We start from the raw sequence: 13,859 nt of genomic DNA on the forward strand, positions 1-13,859 counted from the left end.
GATCTATAATGTTTGTGTAATTCTATATTTATTTGCATATGTACATATGAGTAGATGTACACACATAAAAAATATAATTTTTTTTATTTTTTTATTTTTATTTTTTAAAGACTAGTCAAGTGCAGTAGTGAGAAGGGGGAAAGAGTAGAACAAGGAATTCGATCTGTAACTGACTATGAACAATCAATTGAGATAACTCACTACCTTCGGACCAACCAATATATTTTTTCTTTTAGATGGTATGCTATGGATGTTTTTTAATAATTTTGTTTTCTGTCAATAAAATGAATATTTTACATGTCAACAAATATATACTTATTTTATTATTTTTGATGGCTACTTCACAGCATTTTTATGAATAGATCATAATTTATTTACTCAAAGTCTAATTTTGAACATTTACATTTTTATAAGTATTTACCATTTAAGAATAATGCTGATGTATCTCTACTGAGGCACACAGCTCTAAGCATTTGTTCAATTTCTTCCTCCCCATGGTGAAAGAAGTTCTCCTCGTTATGTTCTGAATATTTGTGTCCCTCCAAAATTCATATATTGGAACCTAAACTGCAGGTGATGGTATCAGGAGGTGGGACTTTTGGGAAATGATTAGGTCAGGAAGGTGGAGCCTCATGATTGGAATTAGCAACTGTATAAAAAGAGACAGGATGTGAGGACACAGCAAAAAGAGCTGCCTATGTGGCAGTAAACAGGCCCTCGCCAGACTCTGCTGGCACCTTAGTCTTATACTTCCCAGCCTCCAGAATGGTGAGAAGTAAACTTTTATTGTTTATATGCTACCCAGTGTTTTGTTATAGCAGCCCAAATGGAGTAAGGCACTCCTGATATAAATCAAACATTTGAAATTGTAAAACAGGAAGTCCTAGCCAGAGCAATTAGGCAAAAGAAAGAAATCAAAGGCATCCAAATAGGAAAAGACGGAGTGAAACTGTCCCTCTTTGCTGATGATATGATTCTATACCTAGAAAACCCTAAAGACTCTGACAACAGGTCCTGGAACTGATAAACGACTTCAATAAAGTTTCAATGTACAAAAAGCAGTAGCATTTCTCTCCACCAATAACATTCAAGCTAAGAACCAAATCATGAATGCAATCCCATTTACAATAACCACACACACATAAAATATACCTAGGAATACATCTAACCAAGAAGGTAGAAGATCTCCATCTCGAGAACTGCAAAACACTGCTGAAAGAAATCAGATAACACAAGTAAATGGAAAGGTACTTTCCATGCTCATAGATTGGAAGAATCAATATTGTTAAAAAGATCATACTGCTCAAAGCAATCTACAGATTCAATGTTATTCCTATCAAACCAACATTATTTTTCAGAGAACTAAAAAAAAAAAAATCCAAAATTTATATGGAGCTAAAAAAGGGCCTGAATAGCCAAAGCAATCCTAAGCAAAAAGAACGAAGCTGGAAGCATCACATTACCTGACTTCGAACTATAATATAAAGCTACAGTAACCAAAAAAAGCATGATACTGATACAAAAACAGACACACGGACCAATGGAATAGAATAGAGAACCCAGAAATAAAGCCACACACCTATGGCCATCTGGTTTTTGACAACATCAACAAAAATAAGCAATAAGGAAAGGACTCATCATTCAATAAATGGTGCTGGGATAACAGGCTAGCCATATGCAGAAGAACGAAACTGGATCCTACCTTTCATTGTATACAAAAATTAATTCAAGATGGATTAAAGATTTAAATGTAAGACTTCAAACTGTAAGAATCCTAGAAACAAACCTAGGAAACACCATTCTGGACATCAGCCTTAGGAAATAATTTATGACTATGTCCTCAAAAGCAATTGCAACAAAAACAAAATTGACAAGTGGGACCTAATTAAAATAAAGAGCTTCTGCAGAGCAAAAAGAAACTATTGACAGAGTAAACAGAGAACCTACAGAATTGGAGAAAATATTCACTAACTAGGCACATGATAAAGGTCTAATGTTCAAAATCTATAAGAAACTTAAGCAAAAACACATAACCCCATTAAAAAATGGATAATTTCTCAAAAGAGGACACACAAGCAGCCAACAAACATATGGAAAAAAATGCTCAATATCACTCACTAATCATCAGATAAATGCAAATCAAAACCACAATGAGATACCGTCTCATACCAGTTAGAATGGCTATTATTACAAAGTCAGTTCGTAACAGATTCTGGAGGGCTGTGGAGAAAAGGAAATACTTATATGTTATTGGTTGGACTGTAAAGGGAATGCTTATACACTGTTGGTGGAAATGTAAATTAGTTCACCACGGTGGAAAACAGTTTGGAGATTTCTCCAAGAAACTAAAAACAGAATTACCATTTGACCCAGCGATCCCATTACTGGGTATATATGTAAAGGGAAATAAATTGTTCTACCAAAAAGACACATGCACCTGGATGTTCAATGCAGAAATATTCACAATAGCAAAGATGTGGAATCAACCTAGGTGCTCATCAATGATGGATTAGATAAAGAAAGTGTGGTATATACATACTATGGAATACTATGCAGCCATAAAAAAGAAACAAGTAATGTCCTTTGCAGCATCATGGATCAGGTTGAAGGCCATTATCCTAAGCAAAGTAATCCATTATCCTATGCAAAGTAATACAGTAAGCACACCAAATACCGCATGTTCTCACTTAGAAGTGGGAGCTAAACATTGGATACTCATGGACATAAAGATGGCAGCAAAAGAAACTAGGGACTGTTGTAGGGAGGGGGAAGGGAGAAAAGGGTTGAAAAACTAATTATTAGATACTATGCTCAGTATCTGGATGAAGGATCATTTGTACACCAAAACTCAACATCATGTAATACACTCAGGTAGCAAACCTGTACATGTACCCCCTAAATCTAAAATAAAAATTGAAATTAAAAAAAAAGCAAAATAATCAATACATTAAGAAAAAATGTAAAAGCCACCTTTAAAACAACTAACATTTCAGTGACCATTCTTCCATGTAACTCTTTTTTTTGAGATGGAGTTTCGCTCTCATTACCCAGGCTGGAGTGCAATGGCACGATCTCAGCTCACTGCAACCTCTGCCTCCTGGGATCAGGCAATTCTCCTGCCTCAACCTCCTGAGTAGCTGGGATTACAGGCATGTGCCACCATGCCCAGCTAATTTTTTATTTATTTTTTTTATTTTTATTTTTAGTAGAGATGGGGTTTCACTACATTGACCAGGATGGTCTCGATCTCTTGACCTCATGATCCACCCACCTCGGCCTCCCAAAGTGCTGGGATTACAGGCTTGAGCCACCGCGCCCGGCCCCATGTAACTCTTTATGCATTATGTACACATAGGCATAATATATGTGTATGTGTGCACGTGCATGTGTGCATTTATGTGTGTTTATATACACACATGAGGTTTAAGGGAGGCATTTTTAAAGGGATTGGCGATATATAATTCTCTGTTTCTTAACAATATATAATGGAAATTTCTTGAGGTCAGGTAGTATAGGTAAATAATTTTCAATTTTTGCATAAAATTCTACTGTATGCCTTATCATTCAGCTATTCTTTTATTAATGGAGTTTTGATTTGTTATCAGCTTTTTGTTACTAAAACACACACACACACACACACAGTTATAATACTGGGGCTTTTATTTCTATAGTAGAGTCCCAGGAGTGAGATTCTGGTTTGAACTCCATGTGCATTTAAATTTTCAATAGAGATCTTGAATTGCTTTTTCACATTTCTACCAGTGATATATGAAAGTGCCATTGCCCCAACTCCCATCTCTGCTAATAATAGGTGCTATTACACTTTGATTTTTGCCACTCTGATGGCTATGATCATGGTAATTTTCATTTCCATTTCTCTGCCTATTGGAGGAGATTGAACGTTTTATCACACTTGCTCTTCTGTCAATTGCCCATTCATATCCCCAACCTATTTTGCTATTGGGTTGATTATCTTTATCTTATTAAATTATGACAGAGCTTTTTTTAATATATATAGATACAATTTTTTTCTATCATTTGAATTTATTTTTCCCAGCTTGTTTACCTAGTGATTTTGTTTTTTGGTATATCTTGCACTACAAATAATAACCTTGAAGTTTCATGAAGGTTAGGTTTATCACCTGCCTTTAAAAGATTTCTTTAATTCTTAGGAATACAGACAATAACCTAATTTTTTACTAAAATGGTTATTATGTATTTTTTACTTTCAAGTCTTAAATTGATTAGAAATTTATTTCATAATATAAACTAGGGGGCCCAAATTTATTTTCTTCCAAGAGCATATCCAATTGTGATGAGACTATTAATTAAATTTCCCCACAATGAAATAATGAAATATCACCTTTGTGATGTATTACACAATTCCGAGCTCTCTTTGTTATTTTTTACTGATTTTTGGGTAGTCTTGTGCCTAAACTGTACTTTTTTTATTATTCTGGCTTTTAAATAGTTTTAATACTGCCTTTTTTTTGAGACAGAGTCTCAATCTGTCGCTCAGGTTGGAGTGCAATGGTGTGATCTCAGCTCACTGCAACCTCCGCCTCCCGGGTTCAAGCAATTCTCCTGCCTCAGCCTCCTGAGTAGCTGGGATTACAGGTGGGCTCCACCATGCCCACCTAATTTTTGTATTTTTAACAGAGATGGGTTTTCACCATGTTAGCCAGGCTAATACTATCATTCTTTATCCATCAATTTGAGTATTTTATACAATTAAAATTGCCAGAGAGATTCTAAGGAAGTTGTACTAAATGTATATACTATTTTCAGAACAGATCTATTTGAGAATAAGTATTACTTTTCAAGAACATGGTATAAATTTCTAGATGTTCAGATCCTATTTTTGTCCTCCAGTAGGATTTTATTTTTTACATGGGTCCTATTCGTTTCTCGTATAATTTATTCCTATTTGATGATTTTTGTTTCTATTATGAATGGAATAGTTTCCTCATTTTCATTTGTATGTGGGCATGGCTCACACAGAAAAAGTTAATGATTCTATATCTTCATGTTGTATCTATCCGAGCCATCAAATTCTTTTTTTTACTTCTACTTATTTTTTACTAGTTTCTTGATGATATCAGATATAAAATTATATTGCCAGCAAAACGTTTCACCTCTTTCTTTCCGTATTTATACTGTGCATATTAGTTTATTTCATTTACTAAAATATTTAGACAAATGTTAAATAATCATAATAATAGTATGATGTTGTGAAATACATATTTGGTCTCCATCCATTTGCTAACACACAACTCCTAAAATCCTTGGAATCCCCAAAGTGATAAAGTGTCTTTTTGTATGCTAACAAGTTGACTGCTGCCTGGCTGCCCTAGATAGCTTCATGATGGGTGCTGGTCACCAGAAAGACTAGTGTAAAATTAGAGAGCTGGGACTTTTCAACCCTGCTCCTCAACTTCTGAGGAGGGTAGAGGAACTGAAGGTTAGGTTGATCACTAATGGCTAATGGTTGAATCAGTCATGCCTCCAAAATGAAGCTCTTCTAAAAGCCCAAGAGGACAGAGTTCAGCGGAGCTTCCATATAGTTAAACACATGGAAGTTCCTGGAGGATGGCTGCCCAGGGAGGGCGTGGAAGTTTCCCTGCCCTTCCCCACACCTCACCCTATGCATCTCTTTATCTTCATTATTTATTTTATCAAATAATAAAATACGATTTTTCGTCATTTTAAAAATAATAAACCAGTAAACACAAGTGTTTCCCTGAGTTATGTGACCCGGTCTAGCAAATTAATTTGAACCCTAGAAGGGGGTCTCATGGGAACCCCAATTTACAGCCAGTTGGTCACACATGCAGGTAAAACAACCGTGGGCTTGCAATTGGCATCAGAGTGGGGTTCAGTCTTGTGGGTCTAAGTCCTCAACCTGTGTGATCAGATGCTATCTCCAGGTAAGTCATGTTGAATTGAATTAGAGGACACCTAGTTGGTGTCTGCTGCTGAATTGTTCACTTGCGTTCTGGTGGCAGAAGCAGTTGTAAAAGTATAGTGGGAGAAATTGAGTTAGTTTTTTCTACAGAAGGCATTCCTGTCTTGTTTTTCATTTTAACAGAAATACCTATAACTACAGGAATATAAATGTATTTGTCACATATTGTTATATAACTTCAGCTTTGCTGCAACAATAAACAACTCTAAAATATCGGATTCTTACAAAAACAAAATTTTATTTTCTTGCTGACATTATATACTGGCCACTAATAGGCTGTGGTTTTGTGCCAAGGGGTTTTCAGTCCGGATCGACACTAAAGGTAGAGGATCCATCTGGGATCTACTAGTCTGTGACAGAAGGAAGGGAAAGAACAATGATCAAACCATGAGATGGTCGTTAATGCTTCTGCTCAGAAGTGACATGCATTTCTTCTACTCACATTCTTTGGCCACAGCAAGTCACAAGCCAAGCCTAGTGTCAATGTTGTGGAAAATAACTCAGAAAGAGAGAGAAGCAAATAACTGAAGACAATATAATCTCACCTCCCCACCCCCCCAACCCCACCCCCACCAATCGCCATGATTAAAAATATTTGCTTTCCTCCCTTTTGGTCAAAAAATGAATTCACTCCTTCCCCAAGGAAGTCCCCTAAAAAGTCCCATCCAATTGTGAATGACAAGGCTATTCAAGATTTTTTCATAGTTCTTAAACCAAATTTGGATGTGGCTCCCCTTGATCTTGAAACCTAAAAGCTACAAAAAAGAATACTCCCAACATACAGTGGTAGAAAACAAGGACGAGCCAATTCATACTCCAATTAAAAAAGGAGAAGGATGAAAGGTACACAGCAGTCACTGATCCATAGCAATACTGAAATTCCTCAGAGGAAATGCAAGAACCTCAAATCCTGGGTGGAGGGGAATTTCTTGATTAGCCATCATCTTTGCCCCTTGCAAGTAGCTTTTTGTTTTGTTTTGTTTTCTATTTGAGAGGCTCTACTCTCTCAGAGTTCTTTCTATTTCCACTATCCCTCTTGATCATAATTTTAAAGGGCATTGGAGAATGTGCCCTCCTTTGGAGTGCAACACCTGTCTTTCTCCTCTTGCCCTTTGTCAGCAGTAGAAGTTTGAAAGTCTAAAAGTTGTTTCCAGCCTTGAGCAGACACTGACCACTCCAGGCTAGTGGCTCTTTTGGTGGCACAACTTTCTCGAAGTGGTGCCCACTTTTCTCTCTATTTTGTTGGAAGTAACTTAAGCTTATACATTTCTGTATGAAAATCATGAAATGGTCATTTTTTATTTGCCCCTGAGCCATGTTTTCCAACAGAAAAGATTTGCTGAGTGTCACCTGAATGAATTCTGAGTGTTTAACAGGAGATTTGATGACTATCATCTTGATTTAGTTCTTGCCGGAAAGCTGTCTTATTGGTCCTTGTTGTTTGAAGCATTTCTCAATTTTATTTTGGTTGGAGATGATAAACAGTTCAGTTTTCCAGTTATACATGTAACCCAGGCAATTCTTTTGAGTTTGTCTTCTCCTTTTAATAATTTATCAAACTAAGACAATAGCTACCAAGCCATAATTGTAACATTTTGTTTCCCAATTTCTTCCTAGAAATCCATCAGCTCATTTGATATGTTATTTGACTTCTGAGATACCACCAGCAATAATTCTGAGGATGTTGTACCATTGGATAACATCAGCTACCATCTATCATCTAATGACAATTTCCTTTCCATAACTGTCGGGGTCCGGCACGTCTGCCAGGGGACTACCGACCTGCGGGAGTCCCCGAGACCGCCAACATAGATGTCTCGTTCAACCTGAGAGAGAGAGTGTGTGGAAAAGAAAGAACATAGAAAAGTAGAGTCTGGAGGGCTGCATGAAGATTATGGCCAAAACGCAGCAAATTTATTTTTGTGGGTTACAGCTTTTATACCTTTTGTCTTGTTTACATTTACCTTATCTCAGCAGAAAGAAACAAAGGGGAAGACAGAAAGGAAACAGAAACTCCATAAAATAGTTATCAGGGGCTTGTGATATCCTGCTCAGAAGGCAGTTTAAGGGGGCTAGTGGTAGTAGTTTACATTTCAATGATTTTACATTTCAAAGATACAATGGCGCCCTTAAGGTGGCTAGTTAAACCTGTTTTTCATCAGGAGCTAAAACAAAGGCTTGGCTCCAGGGAAAATATGGGCAGAGGTCTCTGCTCCTCTTAGGCATTTCAATTGCAGCAAGTTTATTGCTTACACAGAGACTGAAGGGGGACATGGAAGCAGACAGCACAATGTCCTCATAAACTGCAGGCCTTTGCTTTGCATTCTGTTGTTGCTTTTAGTGAGTCAGCTCACGGCCCTGTCTCACTTGACAGCCCTCGAGGTGAGGAAATGCAGTACAGGTCCAGCAGCCAAACTGGGGCAAGTCAACTAGCTGTCTCGAGCCCTTGGCGCGAACACCACACGTAACTGCCTGGCTCTGAGAGCCAATGCCCTGTATTTTAAGTTTTCTTTGTTGGTTGGTTTTTCTTTGTTTTTGGTAGTACTCCATTTCTGGTGGCAATTTTGTATTATGTAGCATTTACTATGACATGCTGTTGTAACAACCAATCTAAAAGCCTCAGTAATGTATAGCAATCAAGTTTTATTGTTCAGTTACCTTACCTATTGGCTGTGGGTGAGCTGTGGTTCTGCTCTTGTGTTTTCTCGTTCTCAGATCCAGGCTAAGTCCAGCTTTTCACTGAATTTGCCAATTACATAACAGAAAATAGCAATGGCCAATGTATTCAATTGGCTTTTAAAACTTCAGCTCTAAAGTAACACATATCACTTCCCCTCATATTCACTGCAAAAGCAAATCAAATGGACAAACCATGGCCCCATGATGTCAATGTGGCAGAGAAGTACAATATAATCCTCACACAGGGAAGGCAACAAACAATTGGGAACAATAGTATAATCTACCACAGCATTTCATCATTTAGAATATTTGCTATTGCTTTCCATGCATAATCTTTATCATGAAGTGTGTACATGTGTGTGCATGTATATTTTAAAAGATAATTGCTGAGTTTATCCAAACTCTTCACACTATCTAATGATATAAAACAGTTGTCCACTTTTATTGATACAATATTTATAATTTTTCCTATACTTAACTACTCTTGAATTTCTAAAATACACTATACTCAGTAAGTGTGGATTATTCTCTTGGTAACCCAGTGAATTCTATTTAATAAAGTATAACATTTTTGCTTCTATATTAAATATATAGAAGCAATTTTTGCTTCATTTTTCTAGTATGATTGGTTGGTAATGTTCTTTTCTGGTTCAGTTCCAGTTTAGTTATTAAATTATGGTAGTTTCATATGAATTGGGAAATTTTTAATCTTTACTTGTATAAATTACAATTTACCAGAATTCTCTATTCTTAAAGCTACAACTCAGGTTTGAAACTACCTGATCCTGAGGACTCTAACGTAATAGCGTATTAACTATCTATTCCAACCTTTTGGTGGCAAATGAACTCTTAAAGTTTTCTACTCCTTGGGTCACTTTTGAGAACTTAACATTTATAAGAGAATCCTTTACTATAGGTTTTCAAATTTATTGTCAAAGAGTTGCACATACATTTTATTATAATATGTTTTATTTTGAGAGCTTGTTTGGAGGTTCAAGCAGGGAGCGCAGTTACTCATATACCCTTGACCAAAGTCCTTCTCTATCAGGGATGGTCAACCTCTTCGACTGAGCATGCAGCTTCAGGAGGAAATCACATGTAGTAGTGAGGAAGGAATGGGACACCTGCCTAGCCAGCCAGATCAGCAACCCTGGGATAAGTGCATGACAGATGTCTCAGGCAGGTCACCCTCACATCCATCTTTTTTATTTTATATCTGTAATTATGCCTTTTTGTTCATTCCAAATGAGTAAATTTTTATACTTTTTTCATAATCACACCTGTGATTTACATATATATTTCATTGATCAAGAAGTAGCTTTTGAATTTAGTCCACCTTTTACTATTATTTTATTTTCTGATTCATTAATTTCAGCTCTTATCTTTACAAATTTCATTTTTAGTTTATTTCCTCATTCAAATTTTAATTTTTTAAGAAAGGTACTGCCTTTTGTAAATGTTTGTATTCTTAAATAGCAGGGAAAATTGTAACTATAAGTTTTTCTGTGTCAGTCTTTCATGTCTTATGGTGTAAATGGACTCATTCATTACTTTCTATTAATAGAAATTTATAATATAAATTTTATCACTGCTACACACTATCTTCAGACACATAAAGTTATGCTTCTATATTCTCTTTTTGGTTGATCTCATCCACTGCTATGATTTAAGCTACCTCTTTTAAGCTGATGGTTTCCAAATTTTCCAGAAGCTGCAGCCTCTGATAGCTACCTTGCCTCATGTATATAACCAGCTTGATATGCTTAAACTTGTCAACATTTCCCCAAATCATCAATAACTATATATTTTCCTCAATTTCTTGTATCACTATCTACCTAGTCAAGTTAGAAATAGAATTCATCTTTCAACCCATATCCTACCAAACACCAAATCCTGATTACTTTACCCTCTGCATAAAGTTTACCTTCACGCAGTCTTCTCCATCTCTGCTGTTGCTGCCCCAGTTTTAATCCTCATCATATATATTAGATTATTTCAAAGGCGCACCTTTGATCAAAGACTTTTCCAACACAAACTCTACATAGCCTACAAGGCTCTTTATATTCCCTGCTGAAAAGAAAAGTAACTACCAACATTAATAAAAGTGTGAACCATTTAATGAGTTATTCTATTAATGTGTGTTGTATTAAAAAAGATATGGAGATTACTGGGTTAGATAGAGAACTAACATTTATTCTCTATCTACTGTGAGCCTAGTCTTGTGCTAGGGTTTTATCATCTTATCTCATTTAATATTATAATATGCTTGTGGGTTGGGCAGTTAGGAATGCTTTCAGCTGCAAGTATCAGAAACTCTCACAGATGGTAGTGTAAATCACAAAGACAGTTAATTCTCTCATGTTATAAAAGTCCAGAAAGTTGGTGTTTCCAGCTCAACCATGCCATCGAAGACTCCCAGACTCTATTTTTCCATTTTGCTATACTTAACACATTGGCTTTTCAACCTTATGCCTGTTTCTTCATAGAAGCATGAGGGCTATTGAAGCTTTAGCTTTCACAGGGAAAAGAGAAAACAAGTGATACTGGTGCACTCTCCTTCTGAGCATGGCCCCTTGACAAGCAAAAGTTGATTCAGAAACCTCCAACAGGTTTCTAGTTACATCTCAATAGCTAGACTGGGCCACCTGGCTACTCCCAGTTGTATGGGAGATGAGAGAGTAAAGACTTAGGGTTTCCAGTCTCTATGGTGAATGGCAATCAGGGAGAGGGGGAATGGGAGTGGCTACTAGATGAACCCAGGATAGAGACTTCACATCTGCAATTGTAGGCAAGGTCAAAGATGCCTAAAAGCCTGCTACTGGTCATTGTGAATCCTGGACTGGGAGTTAAGTTCTGTTTTCGAAGTTAATGCTGTCTTCTCTGTACCATTCCGTCTTTCCAGATACTCTTTCTAGAATAGAATTTCAGATATTTAGACATGATTTGAGTGACATTTCTTGCCACCTGCTGGTTTCTCCAAAATCACACAACAATATATTCTCAGACCTTGGACAGAATTATGCTAGAAAGTTCTAAAGATGAAGCCACCCTCCTACCTCTTTGACAAAGTCACATGTAAGCTGTGTTCTTTTGGTAAACTGAAACATTAGAGACTATACCAAACTTGTCTTAGATTGGCTTTGAAGTACAGAACTTAAAAAGAAACCACATTCAAAGTGTTTAAACTTGTATGGAATGCTTTCTCTGACCTTCAGATCCCCAGTTGGGAATCATTGCCAAATTCAATCTTTTAGTTGTGAATAAGCTTGTGAACACAGTCATCCTGACCTTTGGACATGTCACCTTGCCTAATGAATAGCTTGTAACTTAATTAATAGTGATGGTTAAACCTCCTCTAATATATTGGAGAAAAAAATTTAAAATACTTTAGAGCGATTCATTTCAACACAGAATTCATAAGGAGAGAAAATCTGCACATGAAACTTTATATCTTTTGCTTTTTTTCTCTTTGCTTTAATAAATGAGAATCCACAGGACAAAGGTTCAATGTTTTGCTGCTGGAAAAAGGATTTAAACCTTTTATTAGTTACTATGTGACAACTGTGACCTTACAATGAGAAGATTATGATTTCGGGTCATAAGAAGTGGGGGAAGTACATACATAAATGTGTACCAATTCTGACTTCACTGGAAATCATTCTTTCCTACAGTAATTTTTAGTTCTACCTGCTGAAACTCATTTTTTATAAAAATAAAGCCATGGGCAACTTAATAGTCAAGGCTACACAAAAAGGGTCTCAAAAACATGTCATTGATGAACAATTTTTTCTGCAAATCTTAAATCTTTTTCTTTGGAGGCTAACTAATCTCAACTATTAAAACGGACTAAAAAGACCTGCATCCACCATCCAAAGCTGGGTAATCAGGAACATTCACACCACTCTTTCAGCACCGTTAGGTTAAAAATGGCTATATTGTTTCCAGTCTTCCTAATAGTTTTAATGATGTCTTCATTTTTCTTTTAAATGTAGACAGCCAATTTTCCTATGATGGGAGCATATTACTACTGGTGAAATAAGACATCTTGCATAGAAATGTTCAGCTTTGAACAAGGGACAGCCATTTCTTGACACAGTCTTACCAAAAACATTTTAAAGACTTGCGTTTCTGCTACTACATGAGTTTTCAGATTAAAAATGTCAGCAGACACAATAACTTTCATATTTATAACAATATAGATGTATATATGTAATTTTGTGACCCTCTGTCATTTATGTCAGAGATAAAAGAAATACATAACAGAATCAAACCCTCAGCATTCCTCAAATTTAGTTTATGCTACAACAAGCGTTGCTATAGAAACATTAAATCCCCAACGGCATTCCTGGAAGTTAAAGATCAGCCTGCAGACTCGTTTCCAGATGCTGACTTGCTGGCTTGTTAAATAAAACTTGGCATTTATCGTATGGGAGATTTTATCTCGAAGCATACTATGAGGACACGGGGACATTGAGTGCAGTGCTCATAATGGGAGAAGAGTTTATACAGTAAGAAGGAATCTCAGGACTTTAGATGTGGTGTCTCTCAGCCTGATCATTTCCCTCTTTCTCCGTCAATATTCCCTTTAAAGAAGCAGCTCTAAAATAGGAAAACCCCTAAATGACCAGAGGGTGGAAAATCACTTTATTAATAAAAATTATTTATCTGTGTTAAGCAGGTTAAGTCTTTCTGGATACCGGTGAGAAGATAATGTTTTCCTATAGACACTTTGCGGCTTCTCTTTAAGAGCCATTTCCCCCTGGTAATTATACAGCAGTTTACTCTCAGAAAACAGACTGATTAATGAGGAAGCAGCTAAATGAGTTCTTTCAAATAATGTCTGAAAACGTTCTTGCTTCTGCTTTTGTAATCTTCCTCAAACTGACAGCTATTTAAAAGAATCTCTTTAGTGAATGCATGGCAATTACATTGGAACTCAAAGAATTACCACCAGCCTTAGTTTAAGAAGTCATTTTAAATCAGAAGAGGAGTACTGTATTCGTTAATAAGGCCATCTGTCAGATGTTCCATCACTGACACCACCCACATCTTTACCTTCTTCTCTTCCTATTGTTTTAACCTCATTTCACTTCTTTGACTGTGTTGGAAGAAAATTGGCCTATCTTGGCCAGATGTGGCAAGTAATGCCTGTAATCCCAGCATTTTGGAAGGCCAAGGTGAGAGGATCACTTGAGATCAGGAGTTTGAGGCTGCA

General features: G+C 36.5%; 1 long non-coding RNA gene across 2 annotated transcripts in view; it reads left to right on the forward strand.

Moving 5' to 3' along the window:
• LOC144577648 (uncharacterized) overlaps positions 1 to 13,859 on the forward strand; it is a 57,189-nt gene that overhangs the window by 13,355 nt on the left and 29,975 nt on the right. Inside the window, exon 2 of one of the 2 annotated variants that reach the window (XR_013522021.1) lies at positions 7,583 to 10,763. The exons of the other annotated variant lie outside the window; for it this stretch is intronic. This is a non-coding gene — a long non-coding RNA (uncharacterized LOC144577648). Of the gene's footprint in view, positions 1 to 7,582; positions 10,764 to 13,859 lie in introns of those variants that run through there. 2 annotated transcript variants of the gene reach the window in all.

The sequence above is a fragment of the Callithrix jacchus genome, chromosome 9 (assembly GCF_049354715.1).
Source record: "Callithrix jacchus isolate 240 chromosome 9, calJac240_pri, whole genome shotgun sequence".
Taxonomy (NCBI): Eukaryota; Metazoa; Chordata; class Mammalia; order Primates; family Cebidae; genus Callithrix; species Callithrix jacchus.